We start from the raw sequence: 25,996 nt of genomic DNA on the forward strand, positions 1-25,996 counted from the left end.
TATTTCTACAAAATTTAAGAAAATTTTACCATAACCTCCTTTGTATGGCTGACCATTTTTCAATTTTTGCATTCTAATTCTACTTAGAATTTAACTCAAGATGAAATTAGCACTCTAATCTAATCAATTCTCATTTTTTTAAGAGAACAATACGAAAAGTTTAACTCTATTTAATTGATTACACATCTTGGATAAACAAGGGCTGAATTCAATGAAGAGAAGGGGGAAGCCTTTCCATCACGGCATAACATCCAATTTTAATTTAAAAGAAGCAAGAAATCATAAAACCATAGAATAGAATTAGAAAAAAATAGAATTTGTTTTGTGAGCTATCCTTTGGCTTGATGGATTGAGGGTTCTACTCTTGCTTGGATCAAGAGTGGCCACCAATTCTTTGTAGAGGAAATAGTAAAAAACAAGTGAATTATCAAAGAATTCAATGTTTTTGGCTCTAGGAAGGAGTAGAGTAACAGTGCATAAAACACAATTAAGCTTTTACAAAGGAGGAGGCTTCTATTTATAGGAAAAAGTGATCCTCTAACCAAGCAAACTGATTCTAGAATTTTCCAGATCAGTTTGGTCACTTTTTGACCATTTTTAGGTCAGTTTAGCTTACTTTTTGGTTCTAGTTGAAACAAGAGAGAGGAGAGATGAAATATCTCATTATTTGAGAGTTTAAAACTCCACCACACATGTGAAATAGGCGCCTCCTTCATGAGGGGAATTTTCCCACAGTGAGGTGTCAAAAATGCATCATTTCCTCTAAATATCTCTTCTTTTCCAACTAATAACCTAGTCAACTCTTCATCTTATGTGAGTATTTACTCATTTTTGGGGGGATTTTCTTTATTTCTTCAATTTATCTCCTCCCTACATTTGGATTAATCTAATTGGCCCCTCGGAACCTTAATGTAAAATTTTCAAAAAATCTGGACCCTTAGGCTAAGGCTTTTTTAACAGATTATAATTTACTTCTAATGCACCTTCTGAATTTCTTTTTGAACTTCTATTTCGGGGGAATTAATTTTAATAAGAAGAGATATTTTTCCATCCAAAAATATCTAAAAATTGAATAACCTCTCTCTAGAATATTTTATGTCTCTAAGCCAAAATAGGTAGAAACAAGATCTGTTAATATTCTGACAAGCGGAATAATTACAGGGGGAGAGATTGGACATCTTGAGGGGCTAGGGGAAGATCTTACAGATGTAAGGATATGTGAAAGGATGTGATATAAATGAATGTGGATATGAATGAAGAGATGAGAATGAGATGTGAGGATATGTGAAAGGATGTGATAGAAATGGATGTGGATATAAATGAAGAGATGAGAATGAGATGTGAGAATATGTGAAAGGATGTGATGTAAATGAATGTGGATGTGGATGTGATAGGATGTGATGTGATGTAAATGAATGTGGATGTGGATGTGATAGGATGTGATGTAATGTAAATGGATGTGGATAAAGGTGAAAGGATGTGATGTGATGTAAATGGATGTGGATGTGGATGTGAAAGGATGTGATGTGATGTGATGTAAATGAATGTGGATGTGGATGTGAAAGGATGTGATGTGATGTAAATGGATGTGGATGTGGATGTGGATGTGGATGAGATGTGATGTGGTGTAAAGGGATGTGGATGAGATGTGATGTGGTGTAAAGGGATGTGGATGTGAATGTAATGAGATGTGGATGAAATGTGATGTGATGTGAATATGTGGATGTCAATATCAATGTATGAATGGATGTGGATAGACATGCATGTGGATGACTGGATGGATGTGGATGAATAAGATAGAATGTTTATGGATGAGATGAGATATGGATGTGATGTAATTAGGATAGAATGTATGTAATGGGATGGGAATGCAATGAATGCGATGGATGTGGATAGACATGCATGTGGATGACTGGATGGATGTGGGTGAATAAGATAGAATGTGTATGGATGAGATGAGATATGGATGTGATGTAATTAGGATAGAATGTATGTAATGGGATGGAAATGCAATGAATGCGATGGATGTGAATAAATGTGATGAGATGTGAATGGATGTGAATGTGACGTGACGTAAATAGATCTGAATGGATGTGATGTGATGTGATATAAATCGGAATAGATGTGAATGGGTGAGATGTGATGTGATGTGATGTGAATCGGGATAGATGTGAATGGATGAGATGTGATGTGCATAAATATAATGTGGATATGGGTAGATGAGAATGGATGAGATAAGATGAGGATAGATGTGGATAGATATTATGGGATGTCATATAATGTGATTAGATGAGAACGGATGAAGGAAGATGGGAATACATATGATTAGATGTGGATTAAGCAAAGTGAATTGATTTAGAAGAATGTGAAATAATGGGAAATGATGTGGAACAATGTGAAAAGATGAGAGTTCATTAGAAACTATATTTATGACCTATTTTTAAATGACTGTTTTATGTCAAGAATGCTGGAGAAGCATTTTGACCATCTTGTGAATGAGGTCGTGGAGACCTAAGTGATAAAGTTGCAACAGCTGACGGAGAGTCAATAGAGGATGTCTCGCATAGCAAGGTCGGCCGAGGTCTCGACCAACCTTGGTTCGATTTAAATGGTGAACCTTGCTAGTCCTCAACGGATGAGTCCATGGCTCTTTTATATGGATTTATTGGTTGATCTTGCTGATCTTCAATGGAGAGTCCATCTCGATTGTCTTATGTGATTATATTGCCAGGTACTATAAGCTAGGAATTATTGAAAAATCCCCTGAGTGAATAGGTGGTGAGCATTCTGGTTACCAATGATGCCATAGGTACACCAATGAAGGAATGATTGGAAATTAGAATTCAACCGGATATTTTGGAAGATTTTGATGAGTGTTACTATGGTTTCATTAAAAGATTGTTTTAAAGACAGCTGAATCTGTGAAGAAGGCAATTTCATATTGGGTGTGTAAGTGGTGCGACTATCTTGAAGTTTGCATGAAGCGCTGCGGCTAGGGGGCCTCGGAACTCTTTTCCTTGGTACCCGAGACAAAACATAACCAAATTCCTAAATGGATCTTATTGTTACAGTGGTTGGGCGGTTGGCTAACCCATGGGACTGGATGGGGTTAGGCTGGACTGATGGATCCCCATAATGAGACTCAATTCTGTTATAGTACGATAGATGAAGCAAATCCCAGATAGTCTTGTTCTATGGAAAAGAATCAACGGCTATGCCTCTCGATGAGGAAAAAAGTGTTGGTCTCTATGATCCAAGTGCAAGTTTCTTTCTTGATCTGACCATGTGACTTACAGGTTTGGTTGGATCAGTCTGGTTAGTTAAGGCTCTTGACTACGTTAGAATAAAATATCCTCGAGGAATTGCTCATGCTTTCTAGGCAAGGGAAGTTTTTCTCGAGTTCGGTTTTGGAACAAACCGAGGGACTAGTCTCTTGTCCAGATATCCATGGGGGGCGAGGCCCCGAGCGATAGGCTCTGCCCCATGCAAGAAGTGCTAGTTTCGCTGCTAGCACCCCTGAATTTATTGCGCAGAGCGGGTAGGGATTTTTCAGCTGCTATCAGAGCGAATTGGCTAAAGTGGATCACTTGAGAAGCAAGACATATCAAAAATTTATGAAGTACCAGTAAAAGATTGTAATTATGTGATGAAATTCATACAAATTGATATTCAAGATAAAGATTCATAAATTGGAAATAGGGTCTTTACATGGAAGTACCGCAATTGTATGGAATTCCTAACTTGCTTGAGGCCTAGATATGATAGTATTTACCTTATAACTTCAACGACCATGAATACCCGTATGTACCGTGGGTATAACTGCAGCTCTTACTGACAATATATACGAGTAAATCTAAGATCTTGAAGTTATAAGCAAAAATGCTATCCAGAGGATGAATTCGAATGCTGGTTGATATGAATTTAGAATTCTAGTTGAGAATTGATGAGTTGATTTGGATTTTGATTGAAAGATGATGATTCTTGAGTTCTGGTTGAAGGAAGATAAGTTTTGGTTGGAGGCTTCTTCTAAGATAGAGAAGCAAGCAAAATCAAGAGGTAAGGTGTAATTTCATGGTTTTTCTCTACTATTCTCAATGTTTTTACTTCTCAATCCCTCTCAAGCGTGAGAAGTTTCTAAATTAAGTGTTTATAATGCAAATCAAGCTTTTCTTAAGAGTTGTAATGAATAATTAAGAAAAGTTTACATTTATGCTTAATTAGGATGCTTTTTATGTTTATCTCTCTCTCCCCAAAAGAATGGTCATTCCTATGACCAATTCTCTATTCAAATGATGCTTCTCATTGATAAATTCTCAACTCACAAATCAAACTCTAGGCTTGTGAAGCTAGAGGTTAAGAAAGTGACTTTTTATACTTTTATGCTTCTAAAATTATGATAATCTTATGATTTAAATCCATAAATTGGATTTAAGTTTAGAAGATAGTTATACTATCATAATTGTATTACTAAGTTTATTCTTTTCAAAAATATTAAAAATTATTAGTAACAGCAGAGCGGAGCTATAGCAAAATGTTTAAGAAATTGATACATAATTCATTCTTATGCATAACGTGAAAAGAGAACTTCCTACCATATTCTAGGATTGGTCATCCTATGCTAAAAGAATGATTTTCATCACATTCAATTGAAAACTAGTTTTTAAGGTTTATGCATAATTAAATAATAAAAAGAGAAAATTATGGTAATTTTATTTAAATGATAAAAGAAAAATTTTCATGACATTTGGAATTCAATCATTTAAATAGAAAAAGTGAAATTATTAGCATATTGAATTAATAGATATTTTTATTAAAATTTAAAAAGAAATTTTAGATAAATTTATTTTATACATGAGAAATATTTAAATGATAAAAGAGGAATTCTCATGACATTTGGAATTCAATCATTTAAATGGAAAAAGTGGAATTATTAGCATATTAAATTAATGGATATTTTTATTAAAATTTAAAGACGAATTTTAGATAAATTTATTTTATGCATGAGAAATATTTAAATGATAAAAGAGGAATTCCCATGACATTTGGAGTTCAATCATTTAGATAGAAAAAGTGGAATTCTTAGCATATTGAATTAATGGATATTTTTATTAAAATTCAAAGATGAATTTTAGATAAATTTATTTTATGTATGAGAAATATTTAAATGATAAAAGAGGAATTCCCATGACATTTGGAATTCAATCATTTAAATAGTAAAAGTGGAATTCTCGGCATATTGAATTAATTGATATTTTTATTAAAGAAAAGAGAAATTTTATATAAATTTATTTGATGATAAAATAATAATTTCCATGATATTTAGAATTCAATCAATTAAATGTAAAAAGAGGAATTCCCATGAAATTTGAGATCCAAGAAATTAAATGGAAAAAAGAGAAATTTTTAGCATAGTTCAAATTATGAGTATTTATCAAAAGTGAAATTTTGAGCATTATTATCGGTAGAATTGATTTTTGTAAATCTCGTGAATCTTTAACTCAAAAAGAAGAATATTGAATATATTTCACTTGAGAAAATTAAGAAATAATATGAAAATATCCGTTGAGAAAAATGTTGCCATATATATATATAGGCAGTGATGTGTGTGATCACACTTAGGACCGCCGGGGCACTTTTTCCCTCTTTAGGAGGTTTTTTCCCCCGGCTTGTAAATACGCCCATCCATCTAGGGCTAACTTATCTTTTGTACATTGACACAATCCAATACTTTGTGTTGTGTGCATTCTTGCTTCTTCTTCTCCAAGCTTTGTGTGCTTTCCTGCAACCCTAATTCCAACAATTGGTATCAGAGCAAGCATCGGCTCCCAGGGCTACGTCGCCAGCATCCTGCGACTCACGTTCTTCGATTGAGGTGAGCTTTCACAAGCGCTTGCAGGTCCCTATACTCTGCGAATCAGCCCGTGGGGCTATGCATTCTCAGAATTCGCATCTGAGGTCATTTCGGGCTCCGTTTTTGCATTGCAAGTTCTGCACAGGTGTTTTCGTCATTTCTGTAGAAATTTCGACAGTGCAGTTTTCTGCAAAACAGGCATACGTATTCTATTGTGGACCGTGCTACATAGCACGAGTTGTTCTCTGTTCAGTCTTTGCTTTATTTACAGGTAGCTTTTGCATCAGTTTCAGTCAGTGGCCATGGTAACAACAATGATGTATTTCGCATGTTGTCTGCTGAAGACAAACTGGATGAAGACAGCAACTACCCACTTTGGGCATACATGATGCAGCATGTTTTGGTTGCAAAAGGAGTGTGGAACATTGTGCAGGGTATGGATGTACGTCTAGGTTCTTTGGATGTAGGATCTATTGAGGATGTTGCAAGTTCTAGCAGCTCTACTGTGCTGCTGTTTTACCCACTGCTGAACAAGCTCGTTGGGATGGTAAAGATGCACAGGCTCATGCCTTGATTGCACTTTCTGTCAAACGTAACATCACCCCACATATTCGTTCAGCTAAAACAGCCAAACAGGCTTGGGATATTCTAGCTGGTTTGTATGCAGGTCGTATTCTAACGAGGCAAAAATCTCTTACCTGCATAAAGAGCTAGAATTGAAGATTATGCAGGAAGATGATGACATGAATGTTTTTCTTGCTGAGATTAAAGATCTCAAGGAACAGTTGATTTCTGCAGGTGAGATTATTCCTGATCATTCTCTTGTGCAGACTGTTCTTGATGCTTTACCTGAGACATATCAGACTTTTGCTTCCACGTGGAGACTTCTTTGCTGAGGACAGACCTGATGCTGTCAAGTATGATACTTTAGTCAACAAGCTGTTGTAAGAAGCGCAATCCAGGCAAAACAGGGGCAGCGTGCAGTTGATCAAGCATTTATTGCTGCAGAGTAGAGAAGAAGTGGTAAGGCAGCCCCTTCCACTGTTTCTTCTCCTATTAGTAGGTCTGCAACTTCTTCTCCTTCCACAGGTAGTAACAATAAGTCTGAGAAGGCTCTTGATAAAGGCAAGAAAAAGACCAGGTGTAACTATTGTAAGGCAAATGATCATGTCATTAAGAATTGCCCTAAGCTAAAGGCTAAAGAGGCAAAGAAGAAAGAGTCAAATGCAGCCACAATAGCGGATGCTTCTACAAATGCAGATTCTGCAAATGTTGTGCAGGATACAGAATGGGCGTTTAGCGTGTATTGCCAATATGACCCATCTGTACATGATGCATGTTTGGCAGTTTCTGTTGACTCTAATGTATGGTATTTTGACAGTGGTGCTACAAAGCACATTACCTCGCATCGTGATATGTTCACTTGTCTTGAGGCTGTCTCTAATGGGAATACTGTCACATGTGCCAATAATGCTTCTTACCCAGTGAAGGGCGTTGGTAAAATTATGCTTACTGCTGCAAATGGCAGTGCTTTCACACTTTCAAATGCTTTGTATGTGCCAGGGATAAAGAAGAATCTATTGTCTGTCTCTGCTGGACTTGTAGTCAAATTTGTGGATGACGGATTTACTGTTCATGATTTGACTTCTGGTGATACGATTATTGCATCTAGCACCTTGTTTCGTGGGCTGTATAGGCTCAATTCTTATGACAAGTGTGTGGAAGATTCAGCAAATGCAGTTTTTGATGAAAAGGCAGTTTTAGATGCAAAACTATGGCATGCTCATTTTGGTCATCTGAACTTTGCTAGTTTGCTGCGTTTGCAGAAATTTGATATGGTTGCTTCATTGCCCCCTCTTGAGGCACCATTGAAACATGTTTGTGAAGGCTGTATTTTGGGCAAAATGCAGCGTTCTGCGTTTCCAAAGGATGGTTCTGTGCGGGCCACTCGCAAATTGCAACTTGTACATAGTGATGTATGTGGGCCTATGCAAACTCTGTCATTTGGTAAACACTTGTACTTCGTGACTTTCATTGATGATTACTCAAGGCATGCATGGGTATATCCACTGAAGGCAAAGTCCGAAGTGTTTTTGTGCTTCAAACAGTTTTTTCTTATGGTTGAAAATGTATCCAATTGTACTGTGGGCACCCTCCGTTCTGATCGAGGGGGGGAGTACTTGTCTAAAGAATTTGATGCATTTCTGGCTAGTCGTGGGATAAAACACCAATGTACAGTGCCGTATACCCCTCAGCAAAATAGTGTTGCTGAGAGAAAAAACAAGTCACTTATGGAGATGGCACGATGTATGGTCAAGAGCCAAGCTTTGCCACATGCGTTTTGGCTTGAAGCTGTCATGTGTGCTGCATATGGTTGAGCAAGAAGCAACCTATTGTGGCCACTTCTAGTTGTGAAGCTGAGTACAGGGCAGCTTTCACAGCTACGGTTGAGTGTGTGTGGCTCAGACGGCTTATGGTTGACTTGGGTCTTGGACAGGAGTCTGCCACCTCTATCTTCACTGACAGCCAGAGCGCATTGGCAGTTGCGAGAAACCCATTTTTTCATGCTCGCACAAAGCACATTGAGGTGCATTATCACTATGTCAGGGAGAGACTCTCAGTAGGAGAGATCAGCTTGGCCTATGTGCCAACACAGGACAACCTTGCCGGTCTTTTCACAAAGGCGCTTCCTCGTGAGAAGTTCGAAGCTTTCTGCAAAGCTTTGGGCTTGCTCCCCTTTGTGGACTGATCTACTTCGGGCATGGCACTCCCCTATACATGAGTGCCAGCTCTCGTTCACACCATCACTCCCAGGGGGGATTTGTTGCCATATATATATATAGGCAGTGATGTGTGTGAACACACTTAGGACCGCCGGGGCACTTTTTCCCTCTTTTTCCCCCGGCTTGTATATACGCCCATCCTTCTAGGGCTAACTTATCTTTTGTACATTGACACAATCCAATACTTTGTGTTGTGTGCATTCTTGCTTCTTCTTCTCCAAGCTTTGTGTGCTTTCCTGCAACCCTAATTCCAACAAAAAAGAACCTTTAACTAGAGAAAGAATATGAAAATATCCGTTGAGAAAAAGAACCTTTACCTAGGCCAAGCAATTGGCAGAAATATTAGAAAAGTTCCATCGGTATCAAAAATAGAAAATGTTACTAAATGTGAAATGGATGTGGATGTGAAAGAAGAGATGAGAATGAGATGTGAGGATATGTGAAAGGATGTGATATAAATGAATGTGGATGTGAATGAAGAGATGAGAATGAGATGTGAGGATATGTGAAAGGATGTGATATAAATGAATGTGGATGTGAATGAAGAGATGAGAACGAGATGTGAGGATATGTGAAAGGATGTGATATAAATGGATGTGGATATGAATGAAGAGATGAGAATGAGATGTGAGAATATGTGAAAGGATGTGATATGTAAATGAATGTGGATGTGGATGTGGATGTGATGTGATGTAAATGCATGTGGATGTGGATGTGATAGATGTGATGTGATGTAAATGGATGTGGATGTGAATGTGATGTGATGTAAATGGATGTGGATGTGGATGTGAAAGGATGTGATGTGATGTAAATGGATGTGGATGTGGATGTGGATGTGAAAGGATGTGATGTGATGTAAATGGATGTGGATGTGGATGTGAAAGGATGTGATGTCTGTTGAAAATACAAGTGAATAGGGTGTGTGCGGGAACAAGCCCTTGGTTAGAGGCTGTAAAAGAAGATGTAAATGTGAAAGAACCTGTGAAAAGGTGAGAAGAATCTACTGGGAGAGAATAAAGGGTAGCATGAGAAGATTTAGGAAGTGTGGAGATATTCTGGGAAGTGTGGAGATATTCTGGGAAGTGTGGAGTTATTCTAGGAGATATTCTGGGAAAAGAGAAGAGGTGGAGAGAATAAAGGGTAGCATGAGAAGATTTAGGAAGTGTGGAGATATTCTGGGAAGTGTGGAGTTATTCTAGGAGATATTCAGGGAAAAGAGAAGAGGTGGAGAGAATCAAGCAAGAGGTGGAGATATTTTGGGAGTGAATCATGGAGAAATCAATGGGATTTGATGCTTGATGTAAACTCTATAAATTGAGGCATAGCCCTAATGAGAATTTGCTGGTTTTTGAGTATCCATGTCTACATTAATCTATTTGCTAATTATCCACTAATTACATCTTAATTATTTACTAATCACTTTGTTAATGATGTTGATTCTAGTGTTTGATCCACCATAGCTCATCATTATGCTCAAATTTCAACATGATATCAGAGCCATGCCTAGAATCAATTAGGTTTATGAGCCCATTATTTAATTAATCAAGATTAGTAGATAATTAGAAAATAATCCAATTTTTAGTTATTTTTCACTTCACCCCTTCACCCCCAGCCAGTGGAGGAGCTCTAGCTTCTTGTACACTCTAAATTAGGTCTTGTGCTTCTACCTCAACATAGTCAACATCCTTGAGCTGCAGCCAGCAGTCGAAACGGAAGCGAAAACCGCCAACGCGTTGAGGAGAAATCGACAATTTTGCAGGCGCATTTTTTTCTGAGGAAAATGAACATTGCAGCTTCATCAAATCAAATTGCTTCAATTCCTCTTAGCCCCGGGGGTTTTCAAGCATGCTCTACAAGCTAGTGAAGACAGAATTCAATTTCATCAAGTCTACATCGAGATCCAAGCTCTTCATCAAATCTGCAGGTGACTTTGGTAAAACAGAGATTAAGCTTTCAATATTTGGTCAAATCTTGTGAAGAATTGAAGGAAGACATGGACACGAGAAGAGAAGCTGCCACGAGAAGAGAAGCTGTCCCAAGAAGACTGAAAGAAGAGACAGACGCGTGGAGAGAAGCTGCCACGACAAGAAGACTGAAGAGAAGAGAAGATGTGAGGCTCCAAAGAGTGAGGAGCCATGTGAAAATCTCTGAGAGAGAGAGAGAGAGAGAGAGACCCCACAACCCAATGTAACCTGCCCCAACAAAGTAAAACCACCTCTGAGCCACCGATGATGTAGGCCACGTGGTAGATGTATGTGTGAGCACTTTAGTCAAGGTCGTGGGCACTTATAGTAGCCTTGGACACATAGAGAGAGAGAGTGTCAAGGACTCTGGAGTTTAGGGGCTTAAGGCACTGGTCGCGGACTTTCAAGTAAGAAAGAAACTTGATACAACGTCCAAGTGTGCTGAGATAACTTGAGGGGAGGAGTAGACATTGGTCGCGGACTATTAAGTAAGGGGAGGAGTAGACACTGGTCGCGGACTATCAAGTAAGGGGAGGCAAACTTGGTATAGGGTCTAGGTGTGCTAGGATTATTCACTTGAGGGGAGGTGTTGAAAATACAAGTGAATAGGGTGTGTGCAAGAACAAGCCCTTGGTTAGAGGCTGTAAAAGAGAAGATGTAAATGTGAAAGAACCTGTGAAAAGGTGAGAAGAATCTACTGGGAGAGAATAAAGGGTAGCATGAGAAGATTTAGGAAGTGTGGAGATATTCTGGGAAGTGTGGAGTTATTCTAGGAGGTATTCAGGGAAAAGAGAAGAGGTGGAGAGAATCAAGCAAGAGGTGGAGACATTCTGGGAGTGAATCATGGAGAAATCAATGGGATTTGATGCTTGATGTAAACTTTATAAATTGAGGCATAGCCCTAATGAGAATTTGCTGGTTTTTGAGTATCCATGTCTACATTAATCTATTTGCTAATTATCCACTAATTACATCTTAATTATTTACTAATCACTTTATTAATGATGTTGATTCTAGTATTTGATCCACATAGCTCATCATTATGCTCAAATTTCAACAATGTCATGTAAATTAATGTGGATGTGGATGTGAAAGGATGTGATGTGATGTAAATGGATGTGGATGTGGATGTGGATGAGATGTGATGTGGTGTAAAGGGATGTGGATGTGAATGTGATGAGATGTGGATGAAATGTGATGTGATGTGAATATATATGGATATGAATGTGGATGTATGGATATGAATGTATGGATGGATGTGGAAAGACATGCATGTGGATGACTGGATGGATGTGGATGAATAAGATACAATCTGTATGGATGTGATGAGATATGGATGTGATGTAATGCGGCTATTAGAATGTATGTAATGGGATGGGAATGCAATGAATGTGATGGATGTGAATAAATGCGATGAGATGTGAATGGATGTGAATGCGACGTGACGTAAATAGATGTGAATGGATGTGATATAAATCAGGATAGATGTGAATGGGTGAGATGTGATGTGGATGTGATGTGATGTAATGTGAATCGGGATAGATGTGAATGGATGAGATGTGATGTGATGTGAATGGATGAGATGTGATGTGATGTGATGTGATGTGGATATGGGTAGATGAGGATGGATGAGATGTGATGAGGATAGATGTGATGGGATGAAATATAATGTGATTAGATGAAAATATAATGTGATTAGATGAGAATGGATGAAGGACAATGGGAATACATATGACTGGATGTGGATTAAGCAAAGTGAATTGATTTAGAAGAATAACTGGACATGATGTGGATATGGGTAGATGAGGATGGATGAGATGTGATGAGGATAGATGTGATGAGATGTAATATAATGTGATTAGATGAGAATGGATGAAGGACGATGGGAATACATATGATTGGATGTGGATTAAGCAAAGTGAATTGATTTAGAAGAATAACGGGAAATGATGTGGAACGTTGTGAAAAGATGAGAGTTCATTAGAAACTATATTTATGACCTGTTTTTAAATGATTGTTTTATGTCAAGAATGCTGGAGAAGCATTTTGACCATCTTGTGAATGAGGTCATGGAGACCTAAGTGATAAAGTTGCAACAGCTGACGGAGAGTCAATCAAGCACGTCTCGCGTAGCAAGGTTGACCAGCCTCGGTTCGATTTAAATGGTGAGCTTCCGATATGGTGGATGAGGGACCAAGGAAGCGGCCTATGAGTGAAGTGCTAGGTGACCTACGAAAGATCCTAGAGGGTGCTGACCATACGGTGCTCAGGCTCTGGGTTGCCAAAGACACCCGCATGTGCGTCGAGAAAGAAAATGGAACAAGGTGTTAGAGTTGTTTTCTGAACTCGAGCATAGATCTGGTTGATTGACTTTGCTGGTCCTCAACAGATGAGTCCATGGCTCTTTTTATATGGATCTGTTTGGTTGATCTTGCTGATCTTCAACGGAGAGTCCATTTGGATTGTCTTATGTGATTATATTGTCGGACACTATGAGCTAGGAACTATTGAAAAAGCCCCTGAGCGAACAAGTGGTGAGCGTTCTGGTTACCAATGATGCCATAGATACACTGATGAAGGAATGATTAGAAATTAGAATTCAACCGGATATTTTGAAGGATTATGATCAGTGATACTATGGTTTCATTAAAAGATTGTTTTGAAGACAGCTGAATCTGTGAAAAAGGCAATTTCATATTGGGTGTGTAAGTGGTGTGACTATCTTGAAGTTTGCATGAAGCACCGGCGGCTAGGGGGCCTAGGAACTCTTTTCCTTGGTACCCGAGGCAAAACATAACCAAATTCCTAAATGGATCCTATCACTATAGTGGTTGGGCAGTGTACCGTGGGTATAGATGCAGCTCTTTAGTGACAATATATACGAGTAAATCTAAGACCTTGAAGTTATAAGCAAAAATGCTATCCAAAGGATGAATTCGAATGCTGGTTGATATGATTTTAGAATTTTGGTTAAGAATTGATGAGTTGATTTGGATTCTGATTGAAAGATGATGATTCTTGAATTCTGGTTAAAGGAAGATAAGTTGAACAAAGCCACAATGAGGATGAATGGGATGACTCCCAGTGATGATGATAGTAATTGGAATGATGATTGTGACTTCAGTAAATCACTACAAGATTAGTGGATTGTGCTGACAGATTGCTACTGTTGACCTTGACCCAGTGACTCTAATTAAGGGATGACAATATGAGAACCTCCATAACTGAAATTCCTGTGGAGGAATGTTCAGATGGAATTTTCGGTCTAATGGACCATTACTGTGTTAAGAATATAAATGAATTATTCTGTGATAATGAGTTCTGTATCTTCTTCTGTTAGAAGGAATCTTTATCCCAAGATTCTGTGGGGGCCTGACCAATCTAAAGAACCCGAGAATCAGTTGGATCTAAAGTCGGATTTAAATTATAAAGAAAGGGACTTGACAAGAATTTTTGTATTGATAGGATCATGGATCGAGGTCGTTGTGGTAGGAATGATAACCCCCAACTCGATGAGGAAGAGCTCGACTTGGATGTTCGTAAAACTCTTCATAGATCGCAGCCTGGATCTTTCAAGGGTGAAGGGAAAAACTTGGGCGAGGCTGTGGAGAAGTGGATCGAAGCAATGGAAGAATACTTTGATGTCACCGGGTACAACGAGAAAATTAAAATGACTCTTGCAAGGCTGAAGATAGTAGAAACAGCCAGAGTGGCATGGAGAAACCACTACGAGACAAACCGTCTGGATCGGAACACCCAGACATGAAATGATCTCAAGATTTACTTAAGGAAGAGATTATGTCCTCCTGGCTTTTTGGAAACCCAGATGAACGAATTCTTAGAGTTAACCCAAGGGAGCAAAACTATTCAAGTGTATCACCAAGCATTCGCTCTCCTCCTCAAAATACTCAACACCGTTGAATAGCTGATGGCCAGGTTCATTTAGGGATTGAACGAACCTTTGAATATCTTAGTGAAGAATTCCAAGCCAATTTCCATGGCCAAAGCAGTGCGGATGGCGAAGGATTTCGTCATGGCCTTTGATGTCAAGGTCCCGTCGAAGCCAGCACCATCATCTTTCAAAAGATTTCTAGCTCCTGAAGGTGATTCCAACCTTCCACCGCCTAAGAGACAACAAAGTCAAGCTCAAGATATGGAAAGTTCTAGAATGGAAGAAAGGTCCTTTTCCCGGAACTCAATCCCCTGGAATTCAACTTCAGAAGTTCCACCCCTGAACAAGGAAGTGAAATTCCTTGATCTGACCATGTGGCTTACGGGTTCGGTCGTCAGATCAGTCTGGCTAGTTAAGGGTTTTAACTACATTAGAATAAAAATATCCTGGAGGAATCGCCCGTGCTTTTTGGGCAAGCGAAGTTTTTCCAGGTTCGTTTTTGGAACAAACCGAGGGATTAGTCTCTTGTCCGGATATCCGTGGGCGAGGCCCCGAGTGAGAGGCTCTGCCCTACCCAAGAAGTGCTACTTCCGTTGCTAGCACCCCCGAATTCATTGCACGGAGGGGGTAGGGATGAGATGTGATGTGGATATGGGTAGATGAGAATGGATGAGATGTGATAAGGATAGATGTGATGGGATGTAATATAATGTGATTAGATGAGAATGGATGAAGGACGATGGGAATACATATGATTGGATGTAGATTAAGCAAAGTGAATTGATTTAGAAGAATGTAAAATAACGAGAAATGATGTGGAACGATGTGAAAAGATGAGAGTTTGTTAGAAACTGTATTTATTACCTGTTTTTAAATGACTATTTTATGTCAAGAATTCTAGAAAAGCATTTTGACCATCTTGTGAATGAGGTCATGGAGACCTAAGTGATAAAGTTGCAACAGCTGACGGAGAGTCAATGGAGGACGTCTCGCGTAGCAAGGTCGGCCGAAGTCTTGACCAGCCTCGGTTTGATTTAAATGGTGAGCTTCAGGTACGATGGATGAGGGACCAAGGAAGCGGCCTATGAGTGAAGCGCTAGGTGACCTACAAAGGATCTTAGAGGGTGCTGACCATACGGTGCTCGGGCTCTTGGTTGTCAAAGATGCCCACACATGTGTCGAGGAAGAAAATGGAACAAGTGGTTAGAGTTGTTTTCTGAACTCGAGCATGGATCTGGTTGATTGACCTTGCAAGTCCTCAACGGATGAATCCATGGCTCTTTTATATGGATCTGTTGGTGGTTGATCTTGCTAATCTTCAACGGAGAGTCCATCTGGATTGTCTTATATGATTATATTGCATGGTACTATGAGCTAGGAACTATTGAAAAGGCCCCTGATGAGTGAACAGGTGGTGAGCGTTCTGGTTACCAATGATGCCATAGGTACACCGATTGGAAATTAGAATTCAACTAGATATTTTGGAGGATTATGATCAGTGATACTATGGTTTCATTAAAAGATTGTTTTAAAGACAGCTGATTTTTTGAAAAAGGCAATTTTATATTGGTGGGTGTGTAAGTGGTGTGACTAGGGGGCTGGGAAGTCTTTTTCTTCTTGGTACCCGAGACAAAACATAACCAAATTCCTAAATGGATCCTATCACTATAGTGGTTGGGCAGTTGGCTAACCCATGGGACTGGATGGGGTTAGGCTGGACTGATGGATCCCTAAAATGAGACTCAATTCTGTTATGGTATGATAGATGAAGCAAATCCCAAACCGAGTGAGAGGCTCTGCCCTGCGCAAGAAGTGCTACTTCCGCTGCTAGCACCCCCGAATTCGTTGTGCGGAGGGGGCAGGGATCTTTCATGTATGACCAAGAGATGATTGCTATTTTCCATGCAATCAAGAAATGGCATCACTAGCTTTATGGAAGCAAGTTTTATGTGCGAAGTGACCATAGGGTTCTTTAATTCTTCCTATCTCAATTAAACCTCTCACCTAAGCAAAGAAGATGGTTGGCTACCCTTCAACAATATGATTTTGAGATCACATATACAAAGGGAAAGGAGAATGTGGTGGTGGACTCACTCTCTAGAATGTGGGCATATTCTTTATCGGCCATCATGGAAGTGCATAATGATTGGGTTGAGGAGATTCAAGAGGAATATATGCTTGATGATGAGGCTTCACAAATAGTGTGGAAATTACAGTATGGTGTTTGTGATGATTTACCTCATTTTCAATTACAAAATAGTCTCCTTTATCACAAAAGGAAAGGGTGTATCTTGTACCCCACTCATCCTTCAAGAAAAAGGTCATGGATGAGATACATTCTACTCCCATGGTGGGACATTTGGGTTTGTTCAAAACGTATGATGCCAGAAGGAAAAGTTTCCATTGGAAAGGCTTATGGAGGGAAGTCAAAGAATACATTGCTTTAAGTGTATGCCTTGTCAACTCAACAAGGATCCCACACACAAGCCCGGTGGTTTGCTTTAGCCTTTACCTATTCCAGAGGGTAAATGGATGCATATTGCTATGGATTTCATTACCGGCTTACCTTCTACAAAGAGGGGATGGGATAGCATCTATGTGGTGGTTGACCAATTGACAAAAGCTGCCCATTTTGTATTAACAAAAGTGAGACACTCGGCAGCTATGGTGGCACACCAATTCATCAAAAATGTGTTCAAGTTGCATGGTATGCCACAGCAAATAGTGAGTGATCAAGATGTGAAGTTTATGGGCACATTTTGGCATATATTGTTTGATAGCATGGGCACTAAGTTGACTCCTAGTATGGCCTATCATCTGCAAACCAATGGTCAAACCGAAAGGGTCAATAAGTGGCTTGAGACTTACTTGAGGTATTATTGTTATGAAACACAACATGCATGGGATGATTGGTTGCATTTGGCGGAGTTTGCCTACAATAGCATCTATCATAATAGTATTGGAATGTCGCCTTTTGAGGCTATGTATGGCTACAAGGTGCATGTATCGATCATAGCATTCAAGCAATAGAATGCAAATCCACATGCAAGGGATGAAGTTGAAAGAATGCAAACTCTTTTGCAAACATGCCAAGAGAAGTCTCAAGAGAAGATGAAGCATTACGAAGATGCACATCGAAGGCCATTGGAATTCAAAGAAGGAGACTTTGTGTTCTTGAGGATACCTAAGACTCGATATGGATCTCTCAAAGACTCGATATGGATCTCTCAAAGATAGTACCAACACAAAGCTTGCACATCGTTATTATGGGCCATACAAAGTATTGAGGAGAGTTGGTGAAGGGGCCTATCAATTGCTACTTCCATCTACTACAAGAATACATGATGTCTTTCACGTATCACATTTGAAGGCATATGTTGGTCCGAAGGTGCAAGTATTGGATGCACTTCCACCCATGAGTGAAGATGTCATGGTGGAGTACATACCCATGAGTGAAGATGTCATGGTGGAGTACATACCCGAGAAGGTGTTGGGAGAAAGAGAGAAGGTGTTACGCAACCGCACTTTGTGTGAACACCTTGTCAAGTGGAAAGGTTTACCTCAAGATGAAGCAACATGGCAACCCGCCTCTATGTTAGAGGGAATGGAACACCTTTCTAATACAAGGTGCATTCTTGAGTCAAAATAGTAAAAATCAGCTTGCTGTAATTTACTGTTATGAGGCATAAAAGAGGTTCAAATGGATGCAATTGACATATACACTTCTTAGCCATGATTGGCAATGTCTTGGGGAGCATTTCATGAAGTTTTGGAGGTCTCAAAGGCTCAAAACATGCTCTTTTGGACAGCTTTGGCAAAGAAGTGTGAAGTGATTCATGTTAATGCTTATGCAAACCATCCATACTATGGTTCTACTTTAAGCATGTTTCGAGGACGAAACATATTTGGTGGGTGGGGATGGTTTGTAATGAAGCAATGGACATAAGTTGTATATATGAGGCCAAGGGCCAAGCATAAGTTGTATTGGGCCAAAGGGTCAAGTGTAAGTGGGGACATAGACTTATGGGCCAAAGGCCAAGTAGGGTGGACGTTAATAAGTATGTGTGAAAAAGGGGCCATAGTATATAGGCCAATGTGAATAGCTAATCACAATTAACTCATACTAATTGCATGGAATGGTGACATGGGTATAGGAGCACCATCAACTTTGGCCTATTCACACACATGAAAGTTGATTAGCTATTCACACACATGAAAGGTGAAACTTTCATTGCAATCTTGCTCTTCTCCTTACCCATGGATGGTGCTCCTATACCCATGTCACCATTCCATGCTTTGAGTGGTCATAGCTAGTTTATTGCACACAATGCCACAATGCTTGCCTTCAATCCCTATTGCTAGGATTTATACAAGAATCTAGAAGGTGGGAAAGATTAATATGAATCTTTTCCATACTTAAAAGTATTTGATGAAGCTTTTTCCCATTGAATTTCTTGCAAAAAGAAGTCCCCATGGCTAGGGGTATCGCATCAAGAAAGTGGAGATGTGAGATCCCTATTCCCACCGAGCAACGGATTCAGGATACTGGCAGCGGAAGTAGCACTTCTCACGCAGGACAGGGGTCCCACATTCGGGGCCTCACCCACGGATATCTGGATAAGAGACTAATCCATCAGTTGTTCCAAAACCGAACCCGGAAAAACTTCCTTTACCGGAAAGCACGGGTGATTCCACCAGGAAAACTTTTTACTCTAACGTAGTCAAGATCATTTCTGATCAAGCTGATCCAATTGCATCTTCAAGATACTTGATCAGATCAAGGAAGAAACTTGCACTTGGATCATTGGGATCAACGCTTTTTTCCCCATTCAAGAGGCACAGCCGTTGATTCCTATCCATAGAATAATTACTGTCCGGGATTTACTTTATCTATCGTAATAACAAAAGTTGAGTCTCGATTTACGGATCCATCAGTCCAGCCTAACCCCATCCGATCCCATGGGTTAGCCAACCGCCCAACCACTGTAGTGATGTGATCCAATTAGGAATTTGGTTAGGTTTTGTCCCGGGTACCAAGGAAAAGAGTTCCAAGGCCCCCTAGCCGGAAGTTCATGCAAACATAAAACTAGTCACACCACTTACACACCCAATATGAAATTGCCTTTTTCTCAACATCAGCTAACAATCTTTTAATGAAACCATAGTATCACTGATCACAATCTTCCAATTTATCCGGTTGATTCAATTTCCCATCATTCCTTTATCAGAGTATCTATGGCATCATTGGCAACTAGAACGCTCACCACCTGTCCACACAGGGGCCTTTTCAATAGTTCCTAGTCCATAATACTCGGCAATATAATCACTTATCAAGATGGACTCTCGTTGAAGATCACCAAGATCAACCAACAGATCCATATAAAGAGCCATGGACTCATCCATTGAAGACCAGCAAGGTCAATCAACCAGATCCATGCCCGGTTTCAGAAAACAACTCTTACTCCTTGTTCCAATATCTTCCTCGACGCACGCGTGGGTATCCTAGGCAACCCAGAGCCCGAGCACCGTATGGTCAGCACCCTCTAGGATCCTTCGCAGGTGACCTAGCGCTTCACTCATAGGCCGCTTCTTTGGTCCCTCATCCACCGTACCGGAAGCTCACCATTTTAATCGAACCGAGGCTGGTCAAGACCTCGGCTGACCTTGCTACGCGAGACGTCCTCCATTGACTCTCCGTCAACAGTTGCAACTTTAACAGTTAGGTCTCCACGACCTTAATCACAAGACGGTCAAAATGCTTTCCCAGCATTCTTGAAATAAAACAGCCATTTACAAACAGCATTTACAACAGTTTACAAATACAGTTTCTATATTAACTCTCATTTTTCCACATTATCCCTCATTAATCCACATTACTTATTCCACATTCTATTTATATATGTACTCATCCAATCACATCATTTTCCATCTTTTCACTTCAGATTCCTTCATATCACATATCATATATTCACATCCATATCCACATCCATACATCCACATCCACATCCACATCCACATTCACATACATACATCCACATCTACATGCTTACCTCCATTTCCACATCCTCATTTATACATCCACATCTCGTATCCACATTCATACATACACATCCATATCCACATCCATACATCCACACCCACATGCATACATCCACTATCACGTCCTCATTCATACATCCACATCCACATACATACATACATCCACATCCACATTCCCATTCACATCTATACATCCACATACATACATACATCCACATCCACATTCCACATTCACATCTATACATCCACATCTACATCCACATTCACATACATCCACATCCACATTCCCATTCACATCTATACATCCACATCTACATCCACATTCACATCCACATTCCCATTCACATCTATACATCCACATCTACATCCACATTCACATCTATGCATATACATCTTCATGCATACATCCATTTTCACATTCATACATCCATACTCCCATCTCCACATCCACTCATCCACATACATACATCTATTTTCACATTCCCATCCATATAACCCCATATGCCTTCACATCTAATCTTTTACATCACATCCATTCTCGCCCTATCACAACCCATATACATCACATCCTATCACATCTCATATCTATTTATAGAATACAAGAGAATTCTTATATTTGATATAAGATTTCTTTACACATTTACTTATGCATAAATTCCATTTAAGGAGATTAATACTTCCGAAGTAAAATCAATCTTTTATGCATCTTCCTATGCATAAATTCATTTTAAATGAAAATAACACTTATGAATTAAAATTCAATCTTTTATGCATCTTCCTATGCATAAATTCAATTTAGATGAGAATGACACATTTGAATTAAAAATCAATCTTTTATGCATCTTCTTATGCATAAATTCAATTTAGATGAGAGTGACACTTTGAATTAAAAATCAAACTTTTATGCATCTTCTTATGCATAAATTCAATTTGGTAGGAATTACAAAGAATTTCTCTTATGCATCTAAGTTATGCATAAAATCCATTTATGATGAAAATCACACTTTTAGTATAAAAAGAATATCTTTTATGCATACCTCTATGCATGAAATCCAATATGATAAAAGTAATACTTTTCATATAAAAATTTATCCATTATGCATACTTCTATGCATGAAATAAAAATGATAAAAGTAACACTTTTGACATAAAAATTTATCCTTTATGCATATTTCTATGCATGAAAATAAAATGATAAAAGTAACACTTTTGATATAAAAATTTATCCATTATGCATACTTCTATGCATGAAAATAAGAATGGTAAAAATAACACTTTTGATATAAAAATTTATCCTTTATACATACTTCTATGCATGAAAATAAAAATGGTAAAAATAACACTTTTGATATAAAATTTTATCCATTATGCATACTTCTATGCATGAAAGTAAAAATGGTAAAAATAACACTTTTGATATAAAAATTTATCCATTATGCATACTTCTATGCATGAAATAAAATGGTAAAAATAACACTTTTGATATAAAAATTTATCCATTATGCATACTTTTATGCATGAAATAAAATGGTAAAAATAACACTTTTGATATAAAAATTTATCCATTATGCATACTTCTATGCATGAAATAAAATGGTAAAAATAACACTTTTGATTTAAAAACTTATCCTTTATGCATAATATTAAAATTTAATTTTTCCATGATTATAATGAAATTCTTTCAATTAATCTAGGATGATAATTCCTAGAATATGGTAGGAAGTCCTCTTTTTATACTTTGAATGAAAATATTTTATGCATAATTTTTATAAAAATTTTGCCATAGCTCCGCTGCTATGACTGATAAATCTCAATTTTTCTAAGGGATAAAGCTTATCATTAAGGAAATAATTAAAATGATTCTCTAATTGGATCATTAATCCATAATGGATTGAATCATCAATATACATAAACTAAAAGCATAGAAAAAAGCCATTAATTTGGCCTCAAGCATAACTTAATCTTGGGTTAAGGAAAAGCTTTATGAAAAGCTTGATTTGGATTGAGAATGGGTCATGAGTATGACCATTTCTTGAGTGAGAGAGAGAAATTACATAAAAACCCTAGAATTTAAACATAAATGGAATTAACTTCAATAGCATTTATTAAATTATGTAACTCTTCACTACTATTCACCAATTAACTTCAATAGCATTTTAAAAAAACATATCAATTAAGCTTCTCAAGCTTGAGAGGGGTTGAGAAGAGAGAAACATTGAGAAATTATAGAAAAGATCAATATTCACTAATTACCTTACAAATTGCTTGATTCTTTGTTCACGGTAGAGGCACCCAACCAATCAATTGGTTAAGTATGTTGATGGAGCCACTAATGGGGATTGAAGAAAGAGGGAAGCTCCAAAAACTAGTGAATTATTAAATGAATTCACAGTTCTTGGCTTAGGTGGAGTAGAGTAACGATGCATAAACACTATATATTTTTCAACAAGGGGGAGGCTTCTATTTATAGGAAAAATTGAGCTCCTAACCAAACAAACTGATTCTAGAATTTTCCAAATCAGTTTGGTCAATTTTTGACCATTTTTAGGTCAATTAAGCTAACTTTTTGGAACTAGACTTGAATTAGGAGAGAGGAGAGATGAAATATCTCAATTTTTATGAGTTTAAAACTCATTCAAGCATGTGAAATATGCACCTCCTTTAAAGAACTCCCCTTCCTTACATATGTCATATTTTTAATATTGCTCATAGTTTTTTACTAATAAACCTTGTACATTTTCAACTCTTCATCTTATGTGAAATATGCACCTCCTTTAAAAGAACTCCCCTTCCTTACATATGTCATATTTTTAATATTGCTCATAGTTTTTTACTAATAAACCTTGTACATTTTCAACTCTTCATCTTATGTGAAATATGCACCTCCTTTAAAAGAACTCCCCTTCCTTACATATGTCATATTTTTAATATTGCTCATAGTTTTTTACTAATAAACCTTGTACATTTTCAACTCTTCATCTTATGTGAAATATGCACCTCCTTTAAAAGAACTCCCCTTCCTTACATATGTCATATTTTTAATATTGCTCATAGTTTTTTACTAATAAACCTTGTACATTTTCAACTCTTCATCTTATGTGAAATATGCACCTCCTCTAAAAGAACTCCCCTTCCTTACATATGTCATATTTTTAATATTGCTCATAGTTTTTTACTAATAAACCTTGTACATTTTCAACTCTTCATCTTATGTGAGCATTTACTCATTTTTGGGTATCTTCTTTTACAAATTGGATTTATCTCCTCCCTACACATGGATTGATGCTATTGGCCCATAGGAACCTTAATTGGACCATAATCCAAAAATTTCTGAAAATCTAGACCCTTAGGCTAAGGTCCTTTATACCCATTTCTAATTAATTCCAATTGCACATTGGAAAGTTCTTTTTGAATTTCTATTTCAGGGGAACTTATTTTAATAAGATGAGATAATTTTCTATCCAAAAATATTATAAACCTGAATATTCTCTCTCTAGAATATTTTCTCTCTCTAGGTTAGAAACAAGTCTTTTATATTTCTAAAGAGGGATTGATTATAGGAGAAGATGCTGGACATTTTGAGAGGCTGGGGAGGAATCTTACATTCTCTCCCACTTGAAAGACGCGAGATGCCCTCATCTCGCAAACTGGGGGTAATTTCGCAAGATGCACAAGTAAGAGACTGAGAGAAAATTTTTAATTAAGATTAACCACCAATTAAAAAAAGTCTCAAAAAGAGTAAGATTCAAGATAAGAACAAGATTTAAACTTTATTCATTCTCGGAACATATACAGTAAAGATAGAAGAACATCTTTACACTTCCATAAGCCCGTCCATCATATGGTCACAAAAGCAGCACTCACAAGCTGCGCACGTATAAGGTAACTCATCTATGGGAATAATTCTGTTGGTTATTGCCGCACCTATCTCAGTGGTATGAGGTGATCTAACAAAAGGTCCTCTGAGAGGCAAGCCAAAAACGGGATAAAGGCATATCTTCTCATGAGGAAGAAAACACGCCAGTAAGAAGACCCGCTCAGAAAACCCAAGATGCCTTGATCTCATGACGCAGTAGTATCGGGGACCCAAACCCAAAGCTTCAATAACCATGGCTAAGCGGACATTGTTACGAAAGTGCTGCTGACCCCAGGGTGTTACCCTAGTTATGTCTTGATAGGTCCGCCATTTGGTCTGAGCTACAGAAGTTCCCAAGTGAGGAAAAAGTGAGCGCTCATACTGTTCTATAAAATCCTTCTTCACAGACTCACCTGCGTCTTGAAGGTGAGGAATCATTATGGATAAAACTAATTCTTGTTGCCAAGCCATGAAGGAGATTAAGAAAGAAAGGAGATCGATGGGAGTAAGATTACTGTGAACGACAAGTAAAAGTTACGACTTATATAAAGGAAGGAGCTAGCGTAACTTAGAAGCCAACGGTAACTTCCCATGAAGTTTTACCGTCAAGTTCCATGATTTGGGTTTGGCACATTTTCCTATAGAAGGCATTCAGAACTTTGAGATGAGGAGATAAAAGAAGTTCGTAAGCTAAATCACCTACTTTCTTTGGTCCACAATATCTGGGAGATAACTTCTTATACTTCCCAAGAGATAAAGAACTTCTTTTAGGCCGTACTCGAATGAAGACCAAAACCTTGATATCCAAAACATCGATTCTCACTTCTGAACTCATTGTTCTGAATCCTTAAAACAGGTGGGACTCTTGAGAAGTATTCAGGGAAAAGGTTCTTCCTTTTTTAAACAGAATCTTTCTTTTATTTTAGAGAGAGAATAATTATAAGATCAGAAAGGGAGATTCTTACTCCTGTATACCTCGAAGGCTGGGGGAGAATCTTACATTCTACCCCACTTGAAAAGTGTGAGATGTCCTCATCTCGCAAGGTAGAGGACAACTCTTTTTCTTAAGATCCAATTTTTTTCTGGGTTCCTTATATTCTGGTCAACCCAACAGAATACTAGAATAATTATCCCCTAAATGGAACTCATCATTAAATGACAATTCATTCAAATCATATCATTCATATCTTTAACATGATAATGGTCCATTAGACCGAAAAATTCCCTTCTGAAGATTCCTCCACGAAAATTTCAGTTAAGCAAGTTCTCAATTTGTCATCCCTTAACTTGATCTACGGGTCAAGTGTTAACAATAGCAATCTGACAGCACAATCCACTAATCTCATAGTGATTTGTTGAAATCATTATTATCATTCCAGTTATGAATATTATCACTGGGACTCGTCCCATTCATCCTCATTGTGGTTTCGCTCAGCTTATTACATTTTAACTAAATTTCAGAAATCATCATTTTTCAATCAGAATCCAAATCAATTTCATCAGTTCCCAAACAGAATTAAAAATCATATCAACCACATTCGAATTCATCATCTGGATAGCATTAACGCTTATAATTTCAAGTCTTAGATTTACTCGTATATACTGTCAGTA

This window comes from Cibotium barometz, chromosome 5 (assembly GCF_041138505.1).
Source record: "Cibotium barometz isolate CiBa-2024 chromosome 5, ASM4113850v1, whole genome shotgun sequence".
NCBI lineage: Eukaryota > Viridiplantae > Streptophyta > Polypodiopsida > Cyatheales > Cibotiaceae > Cibotium > Cibotium barometz.